This window comes from Tamandua tetradactyla, chromosome X (genome assembly GCF_023851605.1).
Source record: "Tamandua tetradactyla isolate mTamTet1 chromosome X, mTamTet1.pri, whole genome shotgun sequence".
NCBI lineage: Eukaryota > Metazoa > Chordata > Mammalia > Pilosa > Myrmecophagidae > Tamandua > Tamandua tetradactyla.
In genome coordinates this window covers 115,359,440-115,382,078 of record NC_135353.1, presented here as the reverse complement: position 1 = coordinate 115,382,078, position 22,639 = coordinate 115,359,440, and the positions used below count along the sequence as shown (strand labels likewise).

At 40.8% G+C, this 22,639-nt stretch overlaps 1 pseudogene; it reads right to left on the bottom strand.

Annotated features, from left to right (window-relative positions):
- Positions 1–19,858: 19,858 nt before the first annotated feature.
- Positions 19,859–22,270, bottom strand: LOC143670868 (heat shock protein HSP 90-alpha pseudogene; annotated as a pseudogene).
- Positions 22,271–22,639: the final 369 nt, after the last annotated feature.

Here is a 22,639-nt window from a genome sequence, read left to right as displayed (position 1 = left end):
GGACTTAACAGCCTTGCAAAAAAATCAATTGAACGAGATAGGAGCAAGATAGTGTGGAATTTGTTTGTCCTCAAGGGTGGCTAGCAAATAGCCAGAAACTGCCTGGAAAATCTGTTTGGGAGACTTCAGTGATCAGACACACATCATACACCAGTCTTGAATGGGTGGAATGGCTAAGATTCCTTGCAAAACTGTAAGTTTCCCAAGCCATTGAGGCTGGCACCCCTCACCCACTGGCATAGTAGGCTACCTCAGAGTTAGTTTCCCAAGGGAAAGTGAAGCCCTTTCAAGAAATATAGCCCAGCCAAGCTCTAATTGTGGAATTAATGAACAAATTTGGACTGCCAAATTCAATTTCTGAGAACAGATAAACCATGAAGGGAACCCAGAGGCTTCATCCTGGCAGAGAGTGGGTGGGGCTGACAGAAAAAAACAGAGGCTTTTTGAGTTGGACAAGTTCAAAACACTGGAAAAGGGCTCCACCCCATGAAAAAACTGACACAGGGTTGCTGTACCAACTCTGCCTCTTGATTGAAAAACCCTGTGGTCTAGCTTTGAAAAGGATTTTTTTTCTTTTCTCTCTCCATTTTTTTTAACTTCCTAACAACACATTAGATAGAACTGCAGGCATTATCAGGCCCAGGCAAGGGTGGAATTAACATATGTCTGAGAGACAAAGCTGCTAATCGGGTGAAGGAAATAATTCCCTAAATGGCACATCTTTAGTCTCTAATGAGAGCAAGGTAAGGTAGCTCAGCAAAGCTCCAATTGGGTTTTAATCCAGGCAGAGTGGAAGTGGGCCTGACAGAGAAAAGTTAAAATGAAATAAAAGAAAAAAGAATATAGAAGAAGAGTCTAGAGGTGGCCAACCTCAGAGAACAAGAAAGGAGGGCACATAGAGCCTGGTATCAATTCCAATTCTTGACTGGTGAAACTTGTGGGCTGGAGACTGGCTCTGAAAATGGATTTCTTTATTTTTCCTTCTTCTTTTAAAAAACTATTCTAAATAGCTCGTTAGAGAAAAATTCAGGCATTTTCAATTGTCAGCCTGCCCAGGTAAGGGCTGAATTAACATAGGGCTCAGGACAAAGTGTTTTAGTTTGCTAAAGCTGACAGAATGTAATATACCAAAAATGGAATAGCTTTTAAAAAGGGGAATTTATTAAGTTGCAAGTTTACAGTTCTAAGGCTATGAAAATGTCCACACTAAGACATCTGGGGAAAGATACCTTGATTTAAGGAAGGCTGATGTGTCCAGAATAACCCTGTCAGTTGGAAAGGCACATGTGATACCTGCTAGCTTTCTCTCATGGATTCTCATTTCATAAGGATTCCTCAGGGGTGTTCTCCTTCTGCATCTTCAGAGATCCGTGGTGTGTGGCTCTCTCAGCTTGGGTGGCTCTCTTGGCTCAAGTGGCTGTAGATTCATTCTAAAATGGTTCCCCCTTCAAGGGCTCCAATAAGCAATCCCATTTTGAATGGGCAGAGATGCATCTCCATGGAAACCACCTAAGGAATGACTACACCTACAATTGAGTGGGTCACATCTCCATGGAAACAATAAAAAAGATCCCACCCAGCAACATTTAATGAGGATTAAAGAATTTGGCTTTTCTGGAGTAAACAACAGTTTCAAACTGGCACACAAAGTAGGGAGTTAAGTGGAGAAAATAATTCCCTTAAGGGAGTACCTTCCCCAAGAAAGTGGGGACAGGGTCCAGCTTAAGTGGCATATCTCTTTCAGGGAACTCAGGCCCTAGGGCTGGAAAATAGATACAACCTAAGCTCACCTTCTACCTCAGCTTCCCTCTCAACCATGGTCCAGGCAGTGATAGGAGCTGCTGAGAATTAAAAGGACAGCCTCACTGTATGCCAGTAGAGAGCAGAGGGCTGACAAGGACCACCTTCAGGGCACAATAGAAAAAACATAGAGTCAAGAGTCTTTATAGGATTGAGTATATCCACATGGAAAAAGAATTAAATGTGACCCCCATGATACAGCATAAAAAATTTTTAAAAAATAATAACAATGGGAGGATAAGGGTAAAAAAATGGGTAGATTGCAACACCAGTGATCAGTGAGAGGGACGGGTAAGGGGTATGGGATGTTTTTCTTTTTATCTCTTTTTCTGGAGTGATTAAAATGTTCTAAAAATGATCATGGTGATGAATATACAACTATGTGATGCTATTGTGAGCCTTTGTATACTATGGATAGATTGTATGTGTGTGAAGACTTCTCAATAAAAATAAAATTAACAATTAAAAAATAGTCTTTGTAGGAAAGTCTGACAACCTACTGGGTTGTCAAACAGAGTTGAAAAATTCTGATCAGTTCAAACAGACATGGAAAAACATGTAAAAAATCAAATCAATGAGTTGAGGGAAGATATAGCAAAAGATATGAAGAGTACAAAGAAAATATTGGATGAACATAAAAAATCTCAAAAATTTGAAAAACCAAATTGCTGAATTTATGGGAATAAAAAGCACAATAAAAGAGATGAAAAGCACAATGGAGACCTACTACAGTAGATTTGAAGAGGCAGAAAAAAGGATTAGTGAAACAGAAGACAGGTGTCATGGTTAGGGACACGTGTCAACTTGGCCAAGTTGTGGTACCTGTTTATCTGATTGGGCAAGCGCTGGCCTGTCTGTTGCAATGAGGACATTTCATAGGATTAGGTCATGATCATGTCAGCTGCATCCACAGCTGATTCCATTTGTAATCAGCCAAAGCGGAGTGTCTTCTGCAATTAGTGATGCTAAATCTAATCATGGGAAGCCTTTTAAGGAGGACTCAGAGGAGACAGTTTCCATTCCTGCTTTGGTTGGTGAGCCTCTCCTGTGGAGTTCATCCAGGCCATCCATTGGCGTCATCGGCTTCGCAGCCTGCCCTGTGGATTTTGGACTCTGCATTCCTGTGGTCACGTGAGACACTTTTATAAATTTTATATTTGCAAGTGTTCCCTGTTGATTCTGCTGTTTCTCTAGAGAACCCTAACTAATACAACAGGTCACCTGAAATCCTACACAAAAAGAACAGATAGGGAAAAGAATGGAAAAATATGAGCAGAGTCTCAGGGAATTGAATGACAACATCAATATACATGTTATAAATATCCCAGGAGGAGAAGAGAAGGAAAACGGGGCAGAAAGAATAATGGAGGAAATAACCATCAAAACTTTCCCATCTCTTATGAAAGACATAAAATTACATTTCCAAGAAGTGCATCATACCCCAAACAGAACAGATAGACTTACTCCAAGATGCTTTACTAATTAGATTGTCAAATATCAAAGGCAAAGAGAGAATTCTGAAAGCAGAAAGAGAAAAGCAATCCATCATATGCAAGTGCGCTTGATAAGACTATGTACAGATTTCTCAGTGGAAACCATGGAGGCAAGAAGGCCGTGGTATGATATATTTAAGATACTGAAAGAGAAAAACTACCAACCCAAAATTCTGTATTTGGTAAAACTGTGCTTCAAAAGTGAGGGAGATGCTTACCCATGAAAAGAAAAAGTGAAAGAGAGCTTAAAATATTTTCAGACAAACATACATTAAGAGAGTTTATAAACAAGAGACCTGTTCTATAAGAAATACTGAAGGGAACACTACAGGGCCGTAGGAAGACAAGAGAGAGAGAGTCTAGAGAGGAGTGTAGAAATGAAGACTGTAAGGAAGGTAAAAACAGAGAGAGAAAAAAGAAGATATGATTTATAGGATCCAAAAGATAGAATGGCAGGAGAAAGTTTTGCCTTTACAGTAATAAAAATAAATATTAATGGATTAACCTCCCCAAATCAAAAGGCATAGATTGAGCGAATGGATTAAAAAACATGTGTATTAGTTAGGGTTCTCTAGAGAAACAGAATCAACAGGGAACACTTGCAAATATAAAATTTATAAAAGTGTCTCACGTGACCACAGGAATGCAGAGTCCAAAATCCACAGGGCAGGCTGCGAAGCCGATGACTCCAATGGATGGCCTGGATGAACTCCACAGGAGAGGCTCACCAGCCAAAGCAGGAATGGAACCTGTCTCCTCTGAGTTCTCCTTAAAAGGCTTCCCATGATTAGGTTTAGCATCACTAATTGCAGAAGAGACTCCCCTTTGGCTGATTACAAATGGAATCAGCTGTGGATGCAGCTGACGTGATTATGACCTAATCCTATGAAATGTCCTCATTGCAACAGACAGGCGAGCCCTTGCCCAATCAGATAAATAGGTACCACAACTTGGCCAAGTTGACACGTGTCCCTAACCATGACAGTCCACCCCTTGTCAACTTGGCAGCTATATATATATCACCTTAAACCATACTTAATTTCCAAATGAAAACAAATAAGCACACATTTTTTTTCTTTTACCTGACAATACTCAACTGTCCTGCATATAACTGGAAACACATTAAATCTCTTCAGAATAGGGTGCAAATCTTTGGGCAACATTCATTCTTAAACTTGATATCTTACAACTTAAATAGTATAACATGAACAAAACAGCATCACAGTCCTCGTTTCTGTAACTGATCACGTGGTTGAAGTTCATATTTATCACTACCTTCTTCCACTACCCATACCATGTTCCCTTTACCCTCAGCAAGCACTTCAGCTGGCCGTGGTTCTTTACCTGGTGGGGTGACCCAAACCTTCATTTCTGAAGTTTCAGAGCCATTAGTAGTCCTGCCTACTATTGTATTGTTGCAGTTTTCCATTGATTTTAATCACAGGGCATGGTAGCACTAATAGACTCCTTAGGGGATCTCCTATATGCCAAGAAAACTCTTCTTTATCTCCATTATGTAGTTGCAGTCCTATTTCCTTCTGATAGTCAGGGTCAATTACCCCAGACAATAATGTAATCCCTTTCTTGGCTTGTTGGTCCAGAGGCATAAGTAGCCCAAAATGACCATGTGGCAATCTTAACTTCCAGTTCAGTGGTATCACTGTTGTTTCTCTTGGAGGAAGCACAGCCCATTTTGGAACTCAAACCTGTAGACCAGCAGAACTCAGGGTAGCAGGGACAGGAAGCAAGAATTTTCATAGTGGACCACTAGGAATAATAGTGAGTGGTACCACACCCATTTCCATCCCTTGATTCCTGGACCCATGGATCCTGGCTATGGGAGAAACAGCACCATACAGCGGACGCTGATTCAGAGCATACACAGCTTCCTGGAGAACATTACCCCAGCCTTTCAAGTTTTTGCCACCTAGTTCACACCGTAATTGAGTGTTCAAAAGGCCATTCCACCATTCTATCAATCCAGCTGCTTATGGATGATGGGGAACATGGTAAGACCAGAGAATTCCATAAGCATGTGCCCATTCCCACACTTCATTTGCTGTGAAGTGTGTTCCTTGATCAGAAGCAATGCTGTGTGGAATACCATGACGATGGATAAGGTATTCTGTAAGCCCATGGATGGTAGTTTTGGCAGAAGCATTGCGTGCAGGGAAAGCAAACCCATATCCAGAGTATGTGTCTATTCCAGTTAGAACAAATCACTGCCCCTTCCATGAAGGGAGTGGTCCAATGTAATCAACCTGCCACCATGTAGCTGGCTGGTCACCTCATGGAATGGTGCCATGTCACAGGCTGAGTGTGGGTCTCTGCTGCTGGCAGATTGGGCACTCAGCAGTGGCTGTAGCCAGGTCAGCCTTGGTGAGTGGAAGTCCATGTTGCTGAGCCCATACATAACCTCCATCCCTACTACCATGACCACTTTGTTCATGAGCCCATTGGGCAATAACAGGAGTTGCTGGGGAAAGAGGCTGACTGGTATCCACAGAACGGGTCATCTTATCCACTTGATTATTAAAATCTTCCTCTGCTGAAGTCACCCTCTGGTGCTCATTCACATGGGGCACAAATAGCTTCATGTTTTTAGCCCACTCAGAAAGGTCTATCCACATACTTCTTCCCCAGACCTCTTTGTCACCAATTTTCCAATGATGGTCTTTCCAAGTCCCTGACCATCCAGCCACACCATTAGCAACAGCCCATGAGTCAGTATACAAACGCACCTCTGGCCAGTTTTCCTCCCAAGCAAAATGAACAACCAGGTGCACTACTCAAAGTTCTGCCCACTGGGAGGATTTCCCCTCACCACTGTCCTTCAAGGACACCCCGGAAAGGGGTCGTAATGCTGCAGCTGTCCACTTTCAGGTGGTACCTGCATATTGTGCTGAACCATCTGTAAACCAGGCCCGAGTTTTCTTTTCCTCAGTCAATTCACTGTAAGGAACTCCCCAAGAGGCCATAGCTCTGGTCTGGGAAAGAGAAGGTAATGTGGCTGGAGTGGAAACCATGGGCATTTGTGCCACTTCTTCATGTAACTTACTTGTGCCTTCAGGACCTGCTCTGGCTCTATCACATATATACCATTTCCATTTTACAGTAGAGTGCTGCTGTGCATGCCCAACTTTATGGCTTGGTGGGACAGACAACACCCAACTCATAATAGGCAATTCAGGTCTCATGGTAACTTGGTGGCCCATGGTTAAGCGTTCAGTCTCTAGTAAGGCCCAGTAGCAGGCCAAAAGCTGTTTCTCAAAAGGAGAGTAGTTATCTGCAGCAGATGGTAAGGCTTTTCTCCAAAATCCTAAGGGTCTGCATTGTGATTCTCCTATAGGGGCCTGCCAAAGGCTCCAGACAGCATCTCTATTTGCCACTGACACTTCCAACACCATTGAATCTGCTGGACCGTATGGCCCAAGTGGCAGAGCAGCTTGTACAGCAGCCTGGACCTGTCGCAGAGCCTCCTCTTGTTCAGGTCCCCACTCAAAATTAGCAGCTTTTCTGGTCACTCGACAAATGGGCCGGAGTAGCACACCCAAATGAGGAATATGTTGTCACCAAAATCCAAAAAGACCAACTAGGCATTGTGCCTCTTTCTTGGTTGTGGGAAGGGTCAGATGCAGCAACTTATCATTCACCTTAGAAGGGATATCTCAACATGCCCCACACCACTGGACACCTAGAAATTTTACTGAGGTGAAAGGCCCCTGTATTTTGGTTGGATTTATCTCCCACTTTCTGACACACAAATGCCTTACAGTAAATCTAGAGTAGTTGCTACTTCTTGCTCACTAGGTCCAATCAACATGATATCATCAATATAATGGACCAGTGTGATGTCTTGTGGGAGGCAGAAACAATCAAGGTCTCTGCAAACAAGATTATGACATAAGGCTGGAGAGTTGATATACCCCTGAGGTAGGACAATGAAAGTATATTGCTGACCTTGCCAGCTGAAAGCAAACTGTTTCTGGTGGTCCTTACTAATAGCTACTGAGAAAAAAGCATTTGCCAGATCAATAGCTGCATACCAGGTACCAGGGTATGTATTGATTTGTTCAAGCAATGACACTACATCTGGAACAGCAGCTGCAATTGGAGTTACCACCTGGTTGAGTTTAAGATAACCCACTGTCATTCTCCAAGACCCATCTGTTTTCTGCACAAGCCAAATAGGAGAGTTGAATGGGGATGTGGTGTGAATCACCACCCCTGCATTTTTAAAGTGCTTAAGAGTCGCAGTAATTTCTGCAACCCCTCCAGGAATGTGGTATTGCTTCTGATTTACTATTTTGCTTGGTAGGGGCAGTTCTAGTGGCTTCCACTTGGCCTTTCCCACCATAATAGCCCTCATTGCACGAGTTAGAGAACCAACGTGGGGATTCTGCCAGTTGCTCAGTATGTCTATGCCAATTATACATTCCGGAACTGGGGAAATAACTACAGGATGGGTCCGGGGGCCCACTGGACCCACTGTGAGACAGATCTGAGCTAAAACTCCATTGATTACCTGGCCTCCATAGGCCCCCACTCTGACTGGTGGTCCAGAGTGATGTTTTGGGTCCCCTGGAATTGATGTCACTTCTGAACCAGTGTTTAATAATCCCCAAAATATCTGATCATTTCCTTTTCCCCAGTGCACAGTTACCCTGGTAAAAGGCCGTTGGTCTCCTTGGGGAAGACTTAGAGGAAGATTAACAGTATAAATTTGTGGCAGTGTAACAGGTTTCTCCCCCATAGGGACCTGGTCTCCCCTTCATTCAAGGGGCTCAGGGTCTGTAAACTGTTTCAAGTCTGGAAATTGATTAAGGGGATGTGATTCTGTGTTTTTGTAATTCAGGTTAGACTTCTGTTCCCTTGACCTAGAACTCTTTTGTTTACACAGTTACAATAAGAATTTAGTAGACTTCCCTTCTATTGTATTTATTGTATTTCTAGGTACCCCATGGCTTACTAGCCAATGCCACAAAGCTCTGCGTGTCATATAATTTTTTTAAAATTTTTTTATTAATCAAAAAAAAGAAAAGAAATTAACACAACATTTAGAAATCATTCCATTCTACAAATGCACTCAGTAATTCTTAGTATCATCACATAGATGTATGATCATCATTTCTTAGTACATTTGCATCGATTTAGGAAAAGAACTAGCAAAACAGCAGAAAAAGATATAGAATGTTAATATAGAGAAGAGAATTAAAATAATAATACTAATAAAATATATATATATATAAAAAGGAAAAAGAAAAAAACAAAAACAAAAGATACAAACACACAAACAAACAAACAAAAAAGCATATTTCAGGTGTAGCTTCATTCAGTGTTCCAACCTAGTTACATTACACTTAGGTATTATTGTGCTGTCCATTTTTGAGTTTTTGTATCTAGTCCTGTTGCACAGTCTGTATCCCTTCAGCTCCAATTACCCATTATCTTACCTTGTTTCTAACTCCTGCTGGTCTCTGTTACCAATGATATATTCCAAGCTGATTCTCGAATGTCGGTTCACATCAGTGGGACCTTACAGTATTTGTCCTTTAGTTTTGGGCTAGACTCACTCAGCATAATGTTCTCTAGGTCCATCCATGTTATTACATGCTTCATAAGTTTAGTCTGTCTTAAAGCTGCATAATATTCCATCGTAGGTATACGCCACAGTTTGTTTAGTCACTCATCTGTTGATGAACATTTTGGCTGTTTCCATCTCTTTGCAATTGTAGATAATGCTGCTATAAACACTGGTGTGCAAATGTCCGTCTGTGTCTTTGCCCTTAAGTCCTTTGAGTAGATACCTAGCAGTGGTATTGCTGGGTCGTAATCCATTCTGCCATTCTATGTCTTTTGATTGGGAAATTCAGTCCATTAACTTTTAGTATTATTACTGTTTGGATAATATTTTCCTCTACCATTTTGGCTTTTGTATTATATATATCATATCTGATTTTCCTTCTTTCTACACTTTACTCCATACCTCTCTCTTCTGTCTTTTCGTATCTGACTCTAGTGCTCCCTTTAGTATTTCTTGCAGAGCTGGTCTCTGGGTCACAAATTCTCTCAGTGACTTTTTGTCTATAAATGTTTTAATTTCTCCTTCATTTTTGAAGGACAATTTTGCTGGATATAGGAGTCTTGGTTGGCAGTTTTTCTCTTTTAGTAATTTAAATATATCATCCCACTGTCTTCTAGCTTCCATGGTTTCTGCTGAGAAATCTACACATAGTCTTATTGGGTTTCCCTTGTATGTGACAGATTGTTTTTCTCTTGCTGCTTTCAAGATCCTCTCTTTCTCTTTGACCTCTGACATTCTAACTAGTAAGTGTCTTGGAGAACGCCTATTTGGGTCTATTCTCTTTGGGGTGCGCTGCACTTCTTGGATCTGCAAATGTAGGTCTTTCATAAGAGTTGGGAAATTTTCAGTGATAATTTCTTCCATTAGTTTTTCTCCTCCTTTTCCCTTCTCTTCTCCTTCTGGGACACCCACAACACGTATATTTGTGCGCTTCATATTGTCATTCAGTTCCCTGATCCCCTGCTCAAGTTTTTCCATTCTTTTCCCTATAGTTTCTGTTTCTTTTTGGGATTCAGATGTTCCATCCTCCAGTTCACTAATTGTAGCTTCTGTCTCTTTAGATCTACCATTGTAGGTATCCATTGTTTTTTCCATTTTTTCTTCTTTGTCCTTCACTCCCATAAGTTCTGTGATTTGTTTTTTCAGATTTTCTATTTCTTCTTTTTGTTCAGCCCATGTCTTCTTCATGTCCTCCCTCAATTTATTGATTTGGTTTTTGAAGAGTTTTTCCATTTCTGTTCGTATATTCAGCATTAGTTGTCTCAGCTCCTGTATCTCATTTGAACTATTGGTTTGTTCCTTTGACTGGGCCATATCTTCAATTTTCCGAGCGTCATCCATTATTTTCTGCTGGTGTCTGGGCATTTGATCAGATTTCCCTGGGTGTGGGACCCAGCTTGTTGAAAGGTTTTTCTGTGAAATCTCTGGGCTCTGTTTTTCTTTTCCTGCCCAATAGGTGGCGCTCGTGGCGCTCATCTGTCTGCACGGCAGTCGGCCCGGGAAACCGTGCGTGGAGGCGCGAGTCGCTGGCCGCCGCGGCCTGGGAGAGTGCCGGTCCTAATTGCCCAGCTGGCCCGAATCACCAAGCATGACGGGAGGGCCCCGCTATCCAATGTTCCCAGTCAGACCGGGGAGCCACGTGCGTGGAGGGGACCCCAGTCGCCAGCCACCTCGGCCGGGAAAACGCGCGCCCTTCGGGTATGTCACCGCAGCAGATTTTCCCTGCCCGTTCAGCTGTTCCAGAATGGGGTACGCTGTCTTTTTGGTCTCTGTCGTGACTCCAGGAGCTGTTTCGTATTGTTTCTGTTTCTTTAGTTGCTTTTCTGGAGGAGGAGCTAAGACCCGCGCGTCTTACCAAGCCGCCATCTTCTCCGGAAGTCTGCGTGTCATATAATTTTGATGCCTCCTTTGAGTTTTCTGTCTATTATAATAGCCGCGTCTACCCTGTCTTTGGTGATTAAGTGCTGCCACCTGGCTTCTGCCAACTCGGGAACTTGTCATCCCCATTGTGTTTAAGGATTCCAGCTCAGTGACAGCAGTTCCTACAGTAATATCTGACCTACAGAGAAGTGCAACCACAGAGCTCTTGAGGGATGATGGTGCTAGTCTCACAAATTTATTTCTCACTGTTCTGGTAAAAGGTGCATCCTATGGACATTCCTGGGGTGTAAGAGCAGGCTTTGCATGATAAATCCACTTGAACATTCCAATCTCTCTAAGCCTCTGGATCCCCTCATCTACATTATACCAGGGCAGTTCTGGCATTTCAATCTCAGGTAATGTTGGCCACCTTTTGATCCACGTTTCAACCAACCACCCAAACAAGCTGTTAACACCTTTTCTAACCACTTGAGCTATAACATTGAATGCAGAATCTCTGCTTAGTGGGCCCATATCAATAAATTCAGCCTGATCCAGCCTTATATTCCTCCCACCATTATCCCACACTCTTAAAATCCATTGCCACACATATTCCCCTGATGTCTGTCTATATACATTGGAAAACTCACACAGTTCTTTTGGAGTATAATGTACCTCCTCATGTGTGATACTTTGTACCTCACCTTTAGGGGCCTGTTGGGACTTTAGTCTAGTTATAGGTCTAGAAGAAATGAGAGGTGGTGGGGGTGGGTCATGAAAAGAATTAGAACTATCTTCCAAGCCATTTGCTTCAGGGCCTTCATTTGCAGTTTCATCTGGTGAAACAGGATTAATCACTCTAGGGCTAATCCCTTCAGGAGGAGGTTGGGTGGCCAATTCCTCAAGGCAGGCTGGAGGTGGGGTGGCTATGTCCTCAGGACAGACTACTACAGGGTTATCTAGAGAAGACTCAGCATGGGGCCTAGGGTTTCAACCTCGCCCCAACATCATTATCAATCCATATGTCACCATCCCATTTTTCAGGGTCCCACTCTTTTCCAATCAATGTCCTCACTTTAACGGCAGACACCATGCAAAACTGAGATTTCAGTTTACGTTGTAAAGTTGCTACTCTAACAATAAGATTCTGAGTCTGATTTTCAGAGATCTCAAGTCTACAGTTACAAGAAATAAGATTTTCCTTCAGGATACTTATAGAAATGTCTACATCTTTCAGACGGTGCTTAAGCTTCTCACTTGAAGCCTTAAGCCCATCCCTTTCACCCCTTAATGTAGACAGTGTATCTAACAACAACCAACCAACATCTCTATAACTCTTATTTCTACAAAACTCTGTAAAGGCGTCAAAAACATTATCCCCCAGAGTCTGGCTTCATACAGGTGAAGCATTAGGAGAATCGAATGATGATATTTTGACTATCTCCTTTGCCAACCCACTCCATGGATTGGGAGTGTCATTCTGTTTACGGGAATCAGAGTCCTTAGTGTCTCTGAGTCCAGTCAGAGTAGAAAACCATTCATAAAAACCCATTTTTAAGATTCTGTTTCTTAAGAACCACTCCTGGTACCAAGATGTATTAGTTAGGGTTCTCTAGAGAAACAGAATCAACAGGGAACACTTGCAAATATAAAATTTATAAAAGTGTCTCACGTGACCGTAGGAACGCAGAGTCCAAAATCCACAGGGCAGGCTGCAAAGCCGACGACTCCGATGGATGGCCTGGATGAACTCCACAGGAGAGGCTCACCAGCCAAAGCAGGAATGGAACCTGTCTTCTCTGAGTCCTCCTTAAAAGGCTTCCCATGATTAGATTTAGCATCACTAATTGCAGAAGACACTCCCCTTTGGCTGATTACAAATGAAATCAGCTGTGGATGCAGCTGACATGATCATGACCTAATCCTATGAAATGTCCTCATTGCAACAGACAGGCCAGCGCTTGCCCAATCAGATAAACAGGTACCACAACTTGGCCAAGTTGACACGTGTCCCTAACCATGACAACAGGATTTATCTTTATGTTGTCTATAAGAAATTCCTTTAGATCCACGGACAAAAATAGGTTGAAAGTTAAAGGCTGGAAAAGGATATTTCATACAAGGAACCAGAAAAGAGCAGGGTTAGCTATACTAATATCAGACAAATTAGACCTAAAATATAAAACAATTAAAGGAGACATGGATGAAATATAAAATTCATACTGAAAAGTCCACAAAGATTGATCATACATATCAATAAATTAACCCAAAGTAAACACACTTATTTGTTTTCCATAGTTCCAAGAAAGTTGATATTGCCACCAATCAATAAATCCTTCATGTTTCCTTCAAACACAAAAAGTAACTAAGGGTGGTGCAATGGAGGCTTAGTAGCAGAATTCTTGCCTGCCATGTCAGAGACCCAGGTTTGATTCCTGGAGCCTGCCCATGTCAAAAACCAAAAAAAAATAACCAAGATTATGACTTCTAAAATGGTTATTTAAGTGGTGTTATTCAGTCTATCTTCTTTTTATATATCTGTTCATTTGAGTGTGTGTGATGAGAGTGCACTGAGTCACATGATTTGCATATACCACTCACAGCCCTTTTGCATTCACTGCTTTTCCAGTGAGCAACCGTGGATGGCAATTGCTTCATTGAATATTGTTCAACAATTCTGTTTCTCAGCTAAGTCAAATTAAACTCTGTTCATGGTCAGTCTTTTACTCCTCAATGGTGGGAGCTCTGGAAATCATTTGGTCTTGACCAAGGGACAGACAATAAGAAATTTGTATTTTGGTCAGTTTTTGAAATCTTTTAATCTCTGTCTTGAAGGATATGACAGCTACTGCTATTTGTGACACCATCACTTGTCACCATATTACAAGATTAGTTTTTCTTCGATTGTTTATGGGACTCCACCTTGGAATTCAGAGGTCATTTTCTCTATCATTGAATACTTGCATTTTGGACTGTAGATAGAATTCTATTTGTGGTAGTTGTTGTATGTATGTATGTATGTGCACATATGCACTAATATGCTTTCCTCTCACTGCAAACTTCAAAGTCCTCTCAAAATTCTAGATAAACACTAAAGAGTAAAAATGGCACAATTTTAAATATAACTTTCGACAAACAGTAAAATTTAAGACATAATATGACTAGATATATATTTACCTGGTAATACAATAAAAAAACAGTGAAATGATTTTGATCAAATTCTTTTGGCAAAAGTACGGTGCTTAAGTAAAACATACTAATGCACAGAAAATTACCTTGAAATCAAAACGTTCATATTATGTGGAAAAACACTAGTGGCATTTTAATAAAATGCATTTTATCTTGCATAAGATAATGGACATTCATTTAAATAATTATAAATAATGTTTAATGATATGTTAAATATACTTGTCAGAACAGTAAACTGGAAAAAAAAGAGCATATTAAGCATTAAAGGAAAATTATCCAGAAGACAGTGCAAATAAATGTATCCAAACAAATAATTCTTTCCCCTATAAAGTAGTATTTTGGTTAAAGTTCTTCATATAGTTTAAATAAATAATAAGAAGGTAATATGTTTGAAGCTGTTGCCTACCCCAGAAAATCCATGTTCTTTAATCCTGATTCAGTGTTGTTGGGTGAGATCTTTTTGATCAAGTTGTTTCCATGGAGATGTAACCCACCCAGTTGTGGGTGGGGCCTTTTGATTAGATAGTTTCCATAGAGATGTGTCTTTACATATCCAAGGTGGGGTTGCTTACTGGACTTATTTAAGAAGAAATCATTTTGGAAAAAGCTTTAGAGTCAACAAGAGACCTAGAGGTTTTGAGATGCAGAGAAAAAAGGCCCCTGGAGAAGCTGTTTGAAATGAGATGCCAAAGGACCGGCAGATGCCAGCCACAGGTTTTACCAGATCAGCCTTTCTTGAGTGAAGGTATTTTTCCCTGGATGACTTGGTTTGAACATTTTTATGACTTTAGAACTGTAAACTTGTAACTTAATAGATTCCTTTTATAAAAGTCAAAAAAAAAAGGAGACAGACATAGAAGGACACCATATATTAATAAAAGATACAATTCATCAAGAGGACATAGTAATCATAAATATTTATGTGCAGAGCCAGAATGCCCCAAAATACATGAGGCACACACTGACAACACTGAAGGAAGAAGTGGACACCTCTACAAAAGTAGCTGTAGACTTCAATACACCTCTCTCATCAATGGATAGATCATCTAGACAGAGGATTAATAAGGAAACAGAGATGTTGAATAGTATGATAAATGAATTAGACTTAACAGACATATAGAATACTACATGCCTAAATAGCAGCATAAACACTTTTCTCAAATGCTCATGGATCATTCTCCAGGATAGACCACATGTTGGGTCACAAAGCAAGCCGCAATAAATTTAAAGACAGTGCAATTATACAAAACACTTTCTCCAATCATAATGGATTGATGTTGGAAATCAACCACCAGTGGAAGGTTGGAAAATTCACAAATATATGGAGGTTAAACAACTTGCTGGTTTAAATCTGTTGTGTACCCCAGAAAAGCCAAGTTCTTTAATCCTCAATTAATATTGCTGGGTGGGATCTTTTTATTGTTCCCATGAAGATGTGTTTCTATCTATTCAAGTTGGGTTGCTTACTGGAGCCCTTTAAGAGGGAGTCATTTGTGAAAAAGATGCAAATCCAACAGAGCCCACACAACCAGAGACCATTGTTGATACAGAAAGAAAACACCCCTGGGGAAAGAGGTTGAAGAAGCCTGGAGAGAAAGTTAGTAGAAGTCTCCATGTACCTTTCCAGATGTGAGAGAAACCCTGAATGTCATTGTCTTCTTGAGCCAAGGCATCTTTCCCTGTATGCATTAGTTTGGACATTTTTTTATAGGCTTAGAACTGTAAACTTGCAACTTGATGAATTCCCCTTTTAAAAGCTGTTCCAGTTCTTGCATGTTGCATTCCGGCAGCTTACAAAGTAAAACAACAACAAATTTTTTTTTCAGCCTAGCTAAGAGTTCATCAATTTTATTGATTTCCTCAAAAGAACAACTTCTGGTTTTGTTGATTTTCTCCATTGTTTTCATATTCTCAATTTCATTTATTTCTTCTCTTTAGTATTTCCTTCCTTTTGTTTGCTTTTGGGTTAGTTTGCTGTTCTTTCTCTAGTTCTTATAGGTGAACAGTTAATTCTTCAATTTTCCCACTTTCTTCTTTTTTAATATAGGCATTTAAAGCCATAAATGTACCTCTCAGCACAACTTTGCTGCATCACATACATTTTGAGATATTGTGCTTTCATTTTCATTTGTCTCAAGATATTTACTGGTTTCTCTTGTAATTTTTTCCTTGGCCCCCTGGCTGTTTAAGAGTGTGTTGTTTAGCCTCTACATATTTGTGAATTTTCTGGCCCTCTGCCTGTTATTTATTTCAAGCTTAATTCCATTATGACCTGAGATAGTGGTTTGGATCATTTCAATCTTTTAAAATGTATTGAGACTAGAACAACACACTTTTAGACAACTAGCGAGCCAAGGAAGAAATTATAAGAGAAATAATAAATATCGTGAGGCAAATGAGAATGAAAACACAACATATCAATACATATGTGATGCAACAAAGGCAGTGTTGAGATGGAAATTTATTACCTTAAATGCTTATATTAAAAAGGAAGAGAGAACAAAAATTGAGGAATTAATTTTTCACCTGGAGGAACTAGAGAAAGAACAGCAAACTCACCCCACAGCAAACACAAAGAAAGAAATAATAAAGATTAGAACAGAAACAAATGATATTGAGAACATGAAAACAATAGAGAGAATCAAGAAAAGCTGAAGGCGGATCTTTGGGGAAATCAATAAAATTGATTTATACCTTAGTGAGGCCGACAAAAAAAAAAAAAAGAAAGAGGATGGAAATAAAAAAATTAAAAGTGAGAGAGGGTACATAAGTACTGAGCCCACAGAAATAAAGGACATAATGAGAGGACACTATGAGCAACTATATGCTAAAAAAATAGATAAAATGGATAACTTCCTAGATAATCCTGTATAGCCTACATTGACTTGAGAATAAGTAGACAACTTCAACAAAGGAATCACAAGTAAAGAGATTGAATCAGTCATCAAAAAGTCCCAGAAAAGAAAAGTCCATGACCAAATGCTTCACATGGGAATTCAACCAAGCATTCAAGAAAGAATTAGTACCAATTATGCTCACATTCTTCAAAAAAAAAAAATGAAAAAAGAGGGAAAGCTACCTAACCCATTCTAGGAAGCCAGAATCACCCTAATACCAAAGCCAGGCAAAATACTACAAGAAAACTGCAGACAATGTCTTTGATAAATATGGATGAATAAAATCCTCAACAAAATCTCACAAATCAAATCCAGCAGCACATTCAAAGAATTACACACAACGACCAAGTGGGATTTATTACAGGCATGCAAGGGCAACCCCATACAAGAAAATCAGTTCATGTAATACACAACATCAATAAATCAAAGCAGAAATACAAAATGATGTGGAAAAGGCATTTGAGAAAATTCAACACATTTTCTTGATGAAAACATTTCAAAGGATAGGAATAGAAGGGAACTTCCTCAACATGATAAAGGGAATATATGAAGAATGCACAGCTAACATCATCCTCAATTGGGAAACTGAAAGCTTTTCCTCTAAGGAAAAAACAAGGATGCCCACAGTCACTATTGTAATTGAAACTTGTGCTGTAAGTTCTAGCTAGAACAATTAAGTGAGAAGAAGAAATAAAAGGCATCTAAATTGGAAAAGAAGAGGTAAAACTCAGTGTTTTCAGATGGCATGACACTATGTGTCAAAAATCTCAAAAAATCTGCAGCAAATTTACCAAGGCTAACAAATGAGTGCAGGAAACTAGCAGGTGTCAAGATAGGCACCCAAAATCAGTAGCCTTTCTATATACTGGTGTATTAGTCATGGTTTTCTAGAGAAACAGAACCAATAGGAGATATCCATAAATATGAAATTTATAAAGGTGTCTCACACAACCATGGGAATGGAAGAGCCCAAGATCCACAGGGAAGCTATGAAGCTGGTAGCACTGATGAAGTGTCTGGACAAACTCCACAGGAGAGGCTTGCTGACTGAAGAAGCAGCCAAAAGTCCTCTCTTCTTCCTTAAAATGTCTTTAGCTGATTGGGTTATTTTGTTTGTGAGAGATGCACCTCAATATGTCACAGATGTAATTAGCCACAGATGCAATCAGCTAACTGGTGATTTAATACACCAGCCTTCTGGTTTATCAACCAGCCACGAAATATCCTTGCAGCAATGGTCAGACTAGTGCTTACTGGATCAGACAACTAGGCATCATCGCTTGGCCAAGTTGATACCAGAATCTAACCACCATAGTCCACCCTTTGTCAACTTGAAACATGTTAAATTTCACCTTGAAACATGCTTAATTTCCAAATAGGACACAATAGCAGACAAATATTTCACCTAACAATACTCAATTGTCCTGCATACAACCAGAAACAAACTACATCTCTCGAGAATAGGGTGCAAGTTCTTAGGTAAAATCCACTGTTAATCTTCATATCCTATGACTTAAATACTGTAACATGAACAGCACAATTTATGTCATAGGATAAGAAGAAAACAAGGTGTTTGCTTATGTACAGATGCAAACATACTCATAACAAAGCAGTAAGAAAATAGTCATACAATCAGAGTCCTAATTTCTGTAACTGGTCATGTGGTCATAGTTCATATTTATCACTATCTTCTTTGACTACTCATTCCATGTTCCCTTTACCTTCATCAAGCACTTCAGCTGGCTGAAGTTCTTTGCTGGCTGGGGTGACTCAAACCTTCATTCCTGGAGTTTCTGGGCCATTGGTAGTCTTGCCTAAATTAGGCTGTTGCAGTTTTTCATTGACTTTAATCACAGGGCATGGTAGTATTAAGAGATGTCCTAGGGGATCTTCTGCATTACAGGAAAACTCTTCCTTACCTCCATTGTGCAGTTGCAGTCCTATTTCTCCCTTGATAGTCAGGATCAATCACCCCAGACATAACAGTAATCTCCTTTCATTCCTGTTGATTCGATGGCATGGTGGAAGTCTAAACTTCCAGTTCAATGGAATCATTGTTTTGTTATGTCTCTCTGTAAGAGCACTCCTCTTTTTGGAATTTAGACCTATAGACAAGCAGACCTTAAGATTTCAGGGACAGAAAGCAAAAATTTTCCTAATGGATCACTAGGGATGATATTGAGTGGTGCAACTCCAATTTCCACCCCTTGATTCTTGGATGCATGAATCATGGCTATAAGAGAAACAGCACCATAGAGTGGTGCATACACAGCCTCCTGGAGAACATTGCCTTAGCCCTGTAAGGTATTGTCACCTAGATGGCACCATAATTGGGTCTTCAAAAGGCCATATAAATGTTCTATCAACCCAGATACCTCGGGATGAAGGGGAACATGGTAAGACCAGAGAATTCTATGATCATGTGCCCATTCCAGCACTTCATTTGCTGTGAAGTGGGTTCCTTGATAATAATCAATGCTGTGTGGAATACCATGACAGTGGCTAAGGCATTCTGCAAGTCCATGTATGGTAGTTTTTTTTTTTTTTTCATACAACTTTTCTTTTTATTTACCAGTATGTGTTACCACCATCTTAAGCAGAACAGGATTTGGGCACTGTATGTCCACTCAGAAGCCTGGATGAGTGTTTCCCTTGCTTTGCAACAGTATAGGCAGTCTTAGAATTGTGCTACTCTAAACAATACTTTTCTTTGGAAAACAAGCCCTATGGATATTTGCTCCCATTGAGTTGGTTTAACATACTAATTTCTAGAGGCCTAGTAGTACATGCAGAGTTGTAAACTACAAGAGATGGAAGGTTTAAAAGGTAGATCCTCAAAGATGAAACAAGTCATTAAAGACTTCTTTTAAACATCAAGGTATATGCCTCAGAACACACACTTCGTGGTAGATTTGGTCTACTAGGAATCCGCTTGCTAAACACTTGAGACCACAAAGTTAACATTAGGTTACATACATCTTACAATAAACGCTTACCTCAATCAGTTAAAATAAGCCAACATGAAACAAGAAAAGAACTACTAGCTCTGCTTTAGTGCCTAAGTATCACAGTATCACACTTTAAAGTAGAAAGAAATCTTATCTTCCCCTTAAGTAGTTGTCATGCCATACAGATTTTTATGTTAACAAAAATAAACAAAAAATTCCTTGAAAATATATTATGGGTGGGAATGAAGAGCAACTATTGGGCACGTGTACACATCCTGTAGGGAAAGCTCAGTCCACTTCTTCCATGCGTGAGGTGTCATCATCTCCCTCAAGAGGTGGCATTTCTTCCGTTACAGCAGTACTGCTATCATCAGCAGTAGGGTCATCTTCATCAATACCCAGGCCGAGTTTAATCATCCTGTAGATTCTATTGGCATGTGTCTGGGGGTCTTCCAGACTGAAGCCGGAAGACAGGAGTGCAGTTTCATAAAGCAAGATGACCAAATCCTTCACAGACTTATCATTCTTATCAGCCTCTGCTTTCTGCCTTAAGGTTTCAATAATGGAATGGTCAGGGTTGATCTCCAGGTGTTTCTTTGCTGCCATGTAACCCATTGTTGAGTTGTCCCTTAGGGCTTGAGCCTTCATGATTCTTTCCATATTTGCTGTCCAGCCGTATGTGCTTGTAACAATGCAGCATGGAGATGTGACCAATCGGTTTGACACTACAACCTTTTCGACTTTTTTCTCCAAGATGTCTTTCATGATTTTGCAGAGATTTTCAAACTTTGTTTTTTTCTCTTCCTGTTTCTTTTTCTCTTCTTCATCTTCTGGGAGTTCCAAACCTTCTTTGGTGACAGACACTAAAGTCTTCCCCTCAAATTCCTTCAGCTGTTGGACACAGTACTCATCAATAGGCTCGATCATATAAATCACTTCTAGGCCATGCTTCCGGAGACGTTCCACAAAGGCAGAGTTGGCGACCTGATCCTTGGTTTCACCAGTGATGTAGTAGATATGTTTCTGGTTTTCTTTCATTCTGGTGCAGTAGTCCTTGAGAGAAACCATCTCATCACCAGAAGCAGATGTGTAGTATCTTAACAGCTCTGAAAGCTTCTTGCGATTTTGGGAGTCTTCGTGTATTCCAAGCTTAATATTTTTAGAGAACTGCTCATAAAACTTCTTGTAGTTCTCTTTATCTTCTGCCAGTTCAGTGAAGAGCTCTAAGCACTTTTTGACCAAATTCTTTCTGATAACTTTCAAAATTTTACTTTGTTGCAACATTTCACGAGAAATATTTAGAGGAAGATCCTCAGAGTCCACCACACCTCTAATGAAATTCAGATATTCAGGGATCAGCTCCTCACAGTTATCCATAATGAAAACCCTGCGAACATACAACTTAATGTTGTTCTTTTTCTTTCTGTTTTCAAACAGGTCAAAAGGAGCACGTCTTGGGACAAAGAGAAGGGCTCTGAATTCTAACTGTCCTTCAACTGAAAAATGCTTCACTGCCAAGTGGTCTTCCCAGTCGTTGGTCAAGCTCTTATAGAATTCTCCATATTCTTCATTAGTAATATCGTCAGGATTTCTGGTCCAGATGGGTTTTGTTTTGTTAAGTTCTTCTTGATCAATATATTTTTCCTTGATCTTCTTTTTCTTTTTTTTGTCACCATCCTTCTTTTCTTCTTCTTCATCATCAGAACCAACATCCTCTATTTCTGGCTTATCATCAGACTCCTTTTCTTCTTTTTCTTCCTCTTTTTCTTCCTTTTCTTCAGCCTCATCATCACTTACTTCTTTATCACGTTCTTTCTCCACAAAAAGAGTAATTGGATAGCCAATAAACTGAGAATGTTTTTTCACTATCTCCTTTATTCTTCTTTCCTCCAAATACTCAGTTTGGTCTTCTTTCAGATGCAGAATAACCTTTGTTCCACCACCCATGGGTTCACCTGTGTCGGTCCTAACAGTGAAGGAGCCTCCCGCCGATGACTCCCAGGCATACTGTTCATCGTCATTGTGCTTGGTGATAACCGTCACCTTCTCCGCCACCAGGTAGGCAGAATAGAAACCCACGCCGAATTGGCCAATCATGGAGATATCGGCACCAGCCTGCAGCGCCTCCATGAACGCCTTGGTGCCCGACTTGGCGATGGTGCCCAAATTGTTGATCAGGTCGGCCTTAGTCATCCCGATGCCGGTATCCACGATGGTGAGCGTCCGGTCTTGCTTGTTGGGGATAAGATTGATGTGCAGCTCCTTCCCGGAATCCAGCTTGCTGGGGTCGGTCAAGCTCTCATATCGGATTTTGTCCAGAGCGTTCGACGAGTTTGAGATAAGCTCCCTCAGAAAGATCTCTTTGTTAGAATAGAAAGTGTTGATGATCAAAGACATCAACTGGGCGATCTCGGCCTGGAAGGCGAACGTCTCCACCTCCTCCTCCTCCATGGGCTGGTCTTGGGTCTGGGTCTCTTCGGGCATCTCATTTAGCGCGGCGATAATCGCAGGGGCGCGCACACCCTGCCAGGAGACGTCGCGGGTTCAGTGCGCCTCTATCGCGCCCCGCCAACGGGGGCGCCCCCTTTCCCCGCCACGCCGCCATAACGCCCCCACCCCCCCACCCCCCCACCCCCCCGCCGCCACCCGCGTCCGCGAGCTGGGACCGAAACCGGGAGCCGTCTGCCCGGAGAGTCCTCGGCGCTAAGGCGTTTCTGCCCGCGCATAGAACCCATCCCCCCCATGTATGGTAGTTTTTGCAGAAGACTTGAGTGCAGGGAATGTAAACCCATATGCAGAGTATGTGTTAATTCTAGTTAGAACAAATCGCTGCCACTTCCATGATGGAAGAGGTCCAATGTAATCAAC